The sequence below is a fragment of the Anabrus simplex genome, chromosome 9 (assembly GCF_040414725.1).
Source record: "Anabrus simplex isolate iqAnaSimp1 chromosome 9, ASM4041472v1, whole genome shotgun sequence".
Taxonomy (NCBI): Eukaryota; Metazoa; Arthropoda; class Insecta; order Orthoptera; family Tettigoniidae; genus Anabrus; species Anabrus simplex.
This window is the reverse complement of record NC_090273.1, coordinates 111,306,197-111,314,246: the sequence shown is the minus strand read 5'-3', so window position 1 is coordinate 111,314,246 and position 8,050 is coordinate 111,306,197. Positions and strand designations below refer to the sequence as shown.

Sequence of the window (8,050 nt, the reverse complement as noted above, 5' to 3'; positions counted from 1 at the left end):
AACGACACCGAACAAACAATGCCGCTGAAGGATGGTATTCTAAGTTCAACCGTCTGATGCAAACTCGTGTCCTCATCTCGGGGTGGTGCAGCTCTTTTCAGGCACGCCCCCATTGGAGGTGAGCTGCGTGTACCATTTCAACCACATACCAGCCCTCCTGCCATTCTTAAATTTCTGGGAATCGAACCCGGGCCCCCGAGGACGGCAGCTAATAACACTAACCGTTACGCTACGGAGGCGGACAACCGTCTGATAAAAATACTTCATCCCCGTTTTAAGGAGTTGGTATCTTGTTTGAAAGAAAGAAGCTGGAACATTTGATTTTCAAATAGCCAGGATGGATATGAATCTCCAAGGTTTGAAGAGAAGAAAGAAATATTGCATTTTAGACGAAAGAATCGACAGGGTTACAGATAAATACGAGGAAACTGTAGATATCGATTTCTTAAGAATAATCTCTTACATCATCAAAATGGACCGAAACCTGTGGCAACATCCTGATGAAAATAGTGTAAATATTTTCGTAGTAAAATTTTTAAATGATCAAGATTGTTCATATCTGACAAAGTAATGGCTGCATTAGGCCTAACTTTGCCCGGGTTCGTGGCGTCCATGGGTCTACTGAACCCAGTCATGCTCGTGCAAGACTACGCTGTAGGCATAATTCAAGATTGCGGGCCCATTTTCAGAAGAGAGCGCGCAGCACCAGCTGTTGCTAACAATGAACCATTTCGCACCTTGTATGAAATGGCGTATGGATTTTAGTGCCGGAAAATCCAAGGGCGGTAGTATTACTTCATGCTTATTATGATCATTAGGGCCTGAAGTTTATGACATGTCATATTTTATTTCTTATATTATTTCCATGGAAAATACAAGTTAAGCATGATTTTATCTACGCTGATTAAAATTATGCAAATTTAATCGATCATATAAAGCCATATTTTCGCTCCTTTGACGTTTTTTTTTTCATTTTCCAGTAATTTTTTCATATTATTATCATATTTCCCCGTGAAGTTTCGTGTTTTTGTCATATTTTTATATTTTATTCCGTTTTTGCATACCTGCTTGCAGTTGTCTCAAATACGGAATTATAACATCATCTATCTTACATTATCCTCCTTAGAAATATGTATTTATGTGAATTAGGAGGGTAAAAAAATATGAAATGGCGTATGACTTTTAGTGCCGGAAGTGTCCGAGGACAAGTTCGGCTCGCCAGATGCAGGTATTTTAATATGACTCCCGTAGGCGACCTGCGCGTCGTGATGAGGATGAAATGATGACGAAGACGACACATACACCCAGCCCTCGTGCCAGAGAAATTAACCAATGATGGTCTAAATTCCCGACCCTTCCGGGAATCGAACCCGGGAACCCTGTGATCAAAAGCCAGCACGCTAACCATTTAGCCATGGAGCCGGACAATTAGGAGGGTAAGCTGTACAGAAAGACTCAGGTGCGTAGAAAGCCTCAATTGAACTCTAATTATTTCAAACATGCCCCAATAACATCCTACAATGTTGAGCGGTCTTTTTCCCGCTACAGGTCAATGTTGCATGAAAATAGAAGATCGTTCCTATTTGAAAACTTCAAAATGTACATAATTTGCTATTGTAATTCTTTATGGTCGCTCGTAAAATTTGTTTTAAAAAACCGAGCTCGATAGCTACAGTCGCTTAAGTGCGGCCAGTATCCAGTATTAGGGAGATAGTAGGTTCGAACCCCACTGTCGGCAGCCCTGAGAATGGTTTTCCGTGGTTTCCCATTTTCACACCAGGCAAATGCTGGGGCTGTACCTTAGTTAAGGCCACGGCTGCTTCCTTCCCACTCCTAGCCCTTCCTTGTCCCATCGTCGCCATAAGACGTATCTATATCGGTGCGACGTAAAGTAACTAGCAAAAAAAATAGCTATCTCGTCAAAAAGTGACATTTATTTTATTCTGTGCAGAGTCGAGAGTTACCTCCCGAATAAGTAATGAAATAAATTCAAAATATAATAATAAAATTAATATTATTACTTATTTGTTACCAAAAAGCAAGGTGAAATCTGGGTACACAGATAAGGGCAGTATAGAACCAATCTCGAGTGTGATAAGAAAGAGAAGGTTAGGATTTGTTTGACATCTCATGTGGAAGGATGACAATAGGCTGACGAAGAAGATATGGAATGCAACCTGCTTAACTGGAAATAAGTGGATGAAGAAAGTCAGAGAAGATTGGGAGACTATTGGCATAAAGGAAATATATCCACTGATGACAGTACAGGATAGGTCCAAATACAAAAAGCTCGTGGAAGGTCACAGATGGACAGACACTAGGATCCAGATTCAGATCACGGAAGCAGAGAGAAAGAGGAGGAGTGAGAGAATGAAGAGGTATTGGGAAGAAAGAAGACGTACCGAACAAGTCACATGTGATCTTCATGGGTCGTAACGAACCTAATAATAATAATAATAACAATAATAATGATAATAATAATAATAATAATAATAATAATAATAATAATAATAATTTGTTACCACTGAATGCTCTACGTTTCAAAAGTATATTTTCAATACAGTGTTAATTTAAACAGTGGCAGGATTTTGAAGATTTCGAAAATGTGACCCAAAAAAATGTTCTTCTTCTTCTTTATCTGTTTACCCTTCAGCGCCGGTCTTTTCCGTCGGACTCAGCGAAGGATCCCACCTCCACCGCCGCAAGGGCAGTGTCCTGGAGCTTCAGACTGTGGGTCAGATGATACGACTGGGAAGGATGACCAGTAATTCGCACAAGCGGCCTCACCTCCTATGCTGAACAGGGGCTTTGCGGGGGAATGGGAAGATTGGAAGGGATAGACAAGGAAGAGGGAACGAAGCGGCCGTGGCCTTAAGTTAGGTACCATCCCGGCATTTGCATGGAGGAGAAGTGGGAAACCACGGAAAACCACTTCCAGGATGGCTGAGGTGGGAATCGAACCCAGGAGGCTAAGTGGACCCCGTTCCAGCCCTCGTACCACTTTTCAAATTTCGTGGCAGAGCCGGGAATCGAACCCTGACCTCCGGGGGTGGCAGCTAATCACACTAACCACTACACCACAGAGGCGAAAGGTCATAAACATCCGGGCCCTATTGATCATACTGTATACATCCAGGGTGTTTTGGAGCAAACGTCCAGGTAGCAAACTGGTTTGTTAAAGTATCCTCTGGAATTCGGATATTTTGAGACTCTGATGTTTTGAGACTCCGATGTTTTGAAACTCGGATATTTTGAGACTCGGATGTTTGAGACTCGGATATTTTTAAACTCGGATGTTTTGAGACTCGGATGTTTTGAGACTCTGATATTTTTAAACTCGGATGTTTGAGACTCGGATGTTTTGAGACTCGGATATTTTTAAACTCGGATATTTTGAGACTCGGATGTTTGAGACTCGGATATTTTAAACTCGGATATTTTGAGACTCGGATGTTTGAGACTCGGATATTTTTAAACTCGGATGTTTTGAGACTCTGATATTTTTAAACTCGGATGTTTGAGACTCGGATGTTTGAGACTCGGATATTTTTAAACTCGGATGTTTTGAGACTCGGATGTTTTGAGACTCGGATATTTTTAAACTCGGATGTTTGAGACTCGGATGTTTTGAGACTCGGATATTTTTAAACTCGGATATTTTGAGACTCGGATGTTTGAGACTCGGATATTTTAAACTCGGATATTTTGAGACTCGGATGTTTGAGACTCGGATATTTTTAAACTCGGATGTTTTGAGACTCGGATATTTTTAAACTCGGATGTTTTGAGACTCGGATGAAATCAAATGAAATGAAATGAAATGAAATGACATATGGCTTTTAGTGTCGGGAGTGTCCGAGAACAAGTTCGGCTCACCAGATGCAGTTCTTTCGATTCGACGCCTGTAGGCGACTTGCGCGTCGTGATGAGGATGAAATGATGATGAAGACGTCTAATACACCCAGCCCCCGAGCCAGCGGAATTAACCAATTATGGTCAAAATTCCCGACCCTACCGGGAATCGAACCCGAGCCCCAGTGACCAAAGGGCAGCACGCAAACCATTTAGCCATGGAGCCGGACTGAGACTCAGATATTTTGAGACGACACGGTTGCGAACATACAAATCTCCATTTCTCAACTCTCTGTGGATTTGTAGTAAATTGTCGGCCTGCAGGTCCAAACCTAGCAGAGGTATGCCAGGGTGGAGGGAAATCATGCGATAATCAATGAGTACTATCTTCTTTCTTTCTCTTTCTTAATCTGCTTACCCTCCAGGGTTGGTTTTTCCCTCGGACTCAGCGACGGGTCCCACCTCTACCACCTCAAGGGCAGTGTCCTGGAGCTTCAGACTCTGAGTCACAGATACAATTGGGAGGAGGACCAGTACCTCGTCCAGGCAGCCTCACATGCTATGCTGAACAGGGGCCTTGGCGGGGGGATGGGAGGATTGGAAGGGATAGACAAGAGTGAGGGAAGGAAGCGGCCGTGGCCTTAAGTTAGGTACCATCCCGGCATTTGCCTGGAGGAGAAGTGGAAAACCACGGAAAACCTCTTCCAGGATCGCTGAGGTAGAAATCGAACCCACCTTTAACCAGTTGACCTCCCTAGGCTGAGTGAACCCCGTTATAGCCCTCGTACCACATTTCAAATTTTCGTGGCAAAGCCGGTAATCGAACCCGGACCTCCGGGCGTGTCAGCTAATCACACTAACCACTACAACAAAGAGACGGACAAGAGTACAATCTCAAAACATAAAAGATCTCTGCCGGGCTGAGTAGTTCGGGAGGTAGAGCGCTGGCCTTCTGAGCCCAAGTTGGCAGGTTCTATCCTGGCCCAGTCTGGTGGTGTTTGAAGGTGTTCAAATACGTCAGCCTTGTGTCGACATATTTACTGGCACGTAAAAGAATTCCCGTGGGAAAGGAATCCGGCACTTCAGCGTTCCAAAAAAACCGTAAAAGTAGTTAGTGAAACGTCATCATCATCATCATCATCTGTTTACCCTCCAGGTTCGGTTTTTCCCTCGGACTTAGCGAGGGATCCCACCTCTACCGCCTCAAAGGCAGTGTCCTGGAGCTTCAGACTCTCTTGGTCGGGGATACAACTGGGGAGTATGACCAGTACCTCGCCCAGGCGGCCTCACCTGCTATGCTGAACAGGGGCCTTGTGGAGGGATGGGAAGATTGGAAGGGATAGGCAAGGAAGAGGGAAGGAAGCGGCCGTGGCCTTAAGTTAGGTACCATCCCGGCATTCGCCTGGAGGAGAAGTGGAAAACCACGGAAAACCACTTCCAGGATGGCTGAGGTGGGAATCGAACCCACCTCTACTCAGTTGACCTCCCGAGGCTGAGTGGACCCCGTTCCAGCCCTCGTACCACTTTTCAAATTTCGTGGCAGAGCCGGGAATCGAACCCGGGCCTCCGGGGGTGGCAGCTAATCACGCTAACCACTACACCACAGAGGCGGACTAGTGAAACGTAAAAACCAATATTATTGTTATTATTAAAAGATGTCCGCCTCTGTAATGTAGTGGTTAGTCTGAAGAGCTGCCAACCTCGGAGGCCCGGGTTCGATTCCCTGCTCAGCCACGAAATATGAAAAGTGATACGTGGGCCGGAACGGGCTCCATTCAGCTTCGGGAACTCAATAGAGTAGAGGGGGTGGGGGTTCGATTCCCACCTCAGCCATCCTGGAAATGGATTTCCGTGGTTTCTCACTTCACTTTCAGGTAAATGCCAGGATGGTACCTAACTTAACGCCACGATCGCTTCCTTCCCTCTTCCTTGTCTATTCCTTCCAAACTTCGCTTCCTCCCACAAGGCCCTGTTCAGTATAGCAGGTGAGGCCGCCTGGGAGAGGTACTAATCCTTCTCTCCTACATGTATCTCCGACAAATGTCTCACCCTCCAGTACACCGCCCTCGAGGCGGTGGAGGTGGGATCCCTCGCTGAGTCCGAGGGTAAAACCAACTCTGGAGGGTAAACAGATTAAGAAGAAGAAGAAGAAGAAGAAGAAGGAAAACATCTGCTTTATGTTTATAAATCAGAACAAATTATTAAGTGGAAACAGTAAAACAGGTAGTTTCACTTCAGTTCCTTATAGTCAAAGACAGTCGTATGAGACAGTTTGATGAAAGTAACACATTTGTTTTAGCTCGCACCACAGAACACACTGGACACTAAATGTCACGAGATACAGTGTGATAGTACACAAGAGCCTCTTTTATCCGGCCCTCAATAATCCGGATCTGCGGTTTATCCGGATCGAAAATATTAAAAATGTATGTATACATGTACAGTATTTTCTTTACGGCGTCGACTCTTCTTAAATGTCTTTTCCGCCAAGCATAGTTAAGGACGGGAACTGGATGTAATTCGGCCACGGTCTATCAAAGGTAACGTCCCGGCGTTCGCCTGGAATTGAGAATGGGAAATCGTGAAAAACCATTCCCAGGACGACCGAGGTGGGCTTCGAACCCACGCTCTTCTGAACGCAACGCACTATTAATTCACTGGTGGTGAATTCGAAAATGAAACCGGTGCTCCATCAGAAGGAACAATGACTCATGGAGAGGCAACAATGCAGCTGGACCAAACTGATGGCCAATTTAGAATCCCAGACTGAAACCACACCGGCAGAACTGTTGTTAGTAAAACGTCTTCGTGATCGTGCTGAGCCCAAACGCTATACAAATGTAAAACAGGAAAACTCACTCACATTTTTAATGCATAAAACAGAGTTGTAAATGTAACAAAAGTGTTCTTATATTTTTTTTTGGACAATTGAAAAAAGGTATTCATGTACAACTTATATTAATAGATTATATAACATGTAGTCCGCCTCTGTGGTGTAGTGGTTAGCGTGATTAGCTGCCACCCCCGGAGGTCCGGGTTCGATTCCCGGCTCTGCCACGAAATTTGAAAAGTGGTACGAGGGCTGGAACGGGGTCCACTCAGCCTCGGGAGGTCAACTGAGTAGAGGTGGGTTCGATTCCCACCTCAGCCATCCTGGAAGTGGTTTTCCGTGGTTTCCCACTTCTCCTCCAGGCGAATGCCGGGATGGTACTTAACTTAAGGCCACGGCCGCTTCCTTCCCTCTTCCTTGCCTATCCCTTCCAATCTTCCCATCCCTCCACAAGGCCCCTGTTCAGCATAGCAGGTGAGGCCGCCTGGGCGAGGTACTGGTCATACTCCCCAGTTGTATCCCCCGACCCAGAGTCTGAAGCTCCAGGACACTGCCCTTGAGGCGGTAGAGGTGGGATCCCTCGCTAAGTCCGAGGGAAAAACCGAACCTGGAGGGTAAACAGATGATGATGATGATGATGATGAAAAAAGGTATTTATGTACAACTTATGTTAATGAATTATATAACATGTACTGTATTTGTTTTTAATTTTTCCTGATTATCCGGATTTTCGATAATCCGGATAAACGAAGGTTCTTGCGTAGCTCATTATTATGTGTCAAACAAAAAAGAAGGCAACCGACAGGGAAGCTTATGCACGTTATTGAGATTATTCCATATCTACGCCCAGCAGGTGGAATCGAACCACTCTGGCGCTAACCAGCTACAGGTTTGAAGCCTGCACCCTGGACCACCGAAGTTCAGCTGGGCGTGTGGTGTTTCGGTCTCCTTACATATATAGTCAAGGATCGCTACTTATATCGCATACGGGTGTTAAGATTTGAACCGAAGTCCTGTATTTAATTTCAATTAATTACAGTTCATTCTTGCAATTTTCTATATAACGTAATTTTTTACACGGAAAGCAGAGGTATGTTGTGAGTTTCAGCAGTCAAATTCTGTTTTTGAACTATTTACTTGGTGCAGGTAGACTATAAGCGCCAAGGTCTTTCTTATATAAGACAGTCCGTAACAACGCAATCTCTCTTCACCTACACGATGCCATTACTGCAATATCTGTACAACTAAGTTGCATGATGTCGTCCAGTCTGAAACTTGCTACTTCTTTATCTGTTTACCCTCCAGGGTTGGTTTTTCCCTCGGACTCAAGGGCAGCCTCTCTGGGTCACGGGATACAACTGGGGAGGA

The 8,050-nt window shown here is 44.8% G+C and overlaps 1 non-coding gene across 1 annotated transcript; it reads right to left on the bottom strand.

Moving 5' to 3' along the window:
- Window positions 1–7,525: 7,525 nt before the first annotated feature.
- On the bottom strand, window positions 7,526–7,612 carry TRNASTOP-UCA (transfer RNA opal suppressor (anticodon UCA)). Its single transcript has one exon. It is a non-coding gene; the product is annotated as a tRNA-Sec (tRNA).
- Window positions 7,613–8,050: the final 438 nt, after the last annotated feature.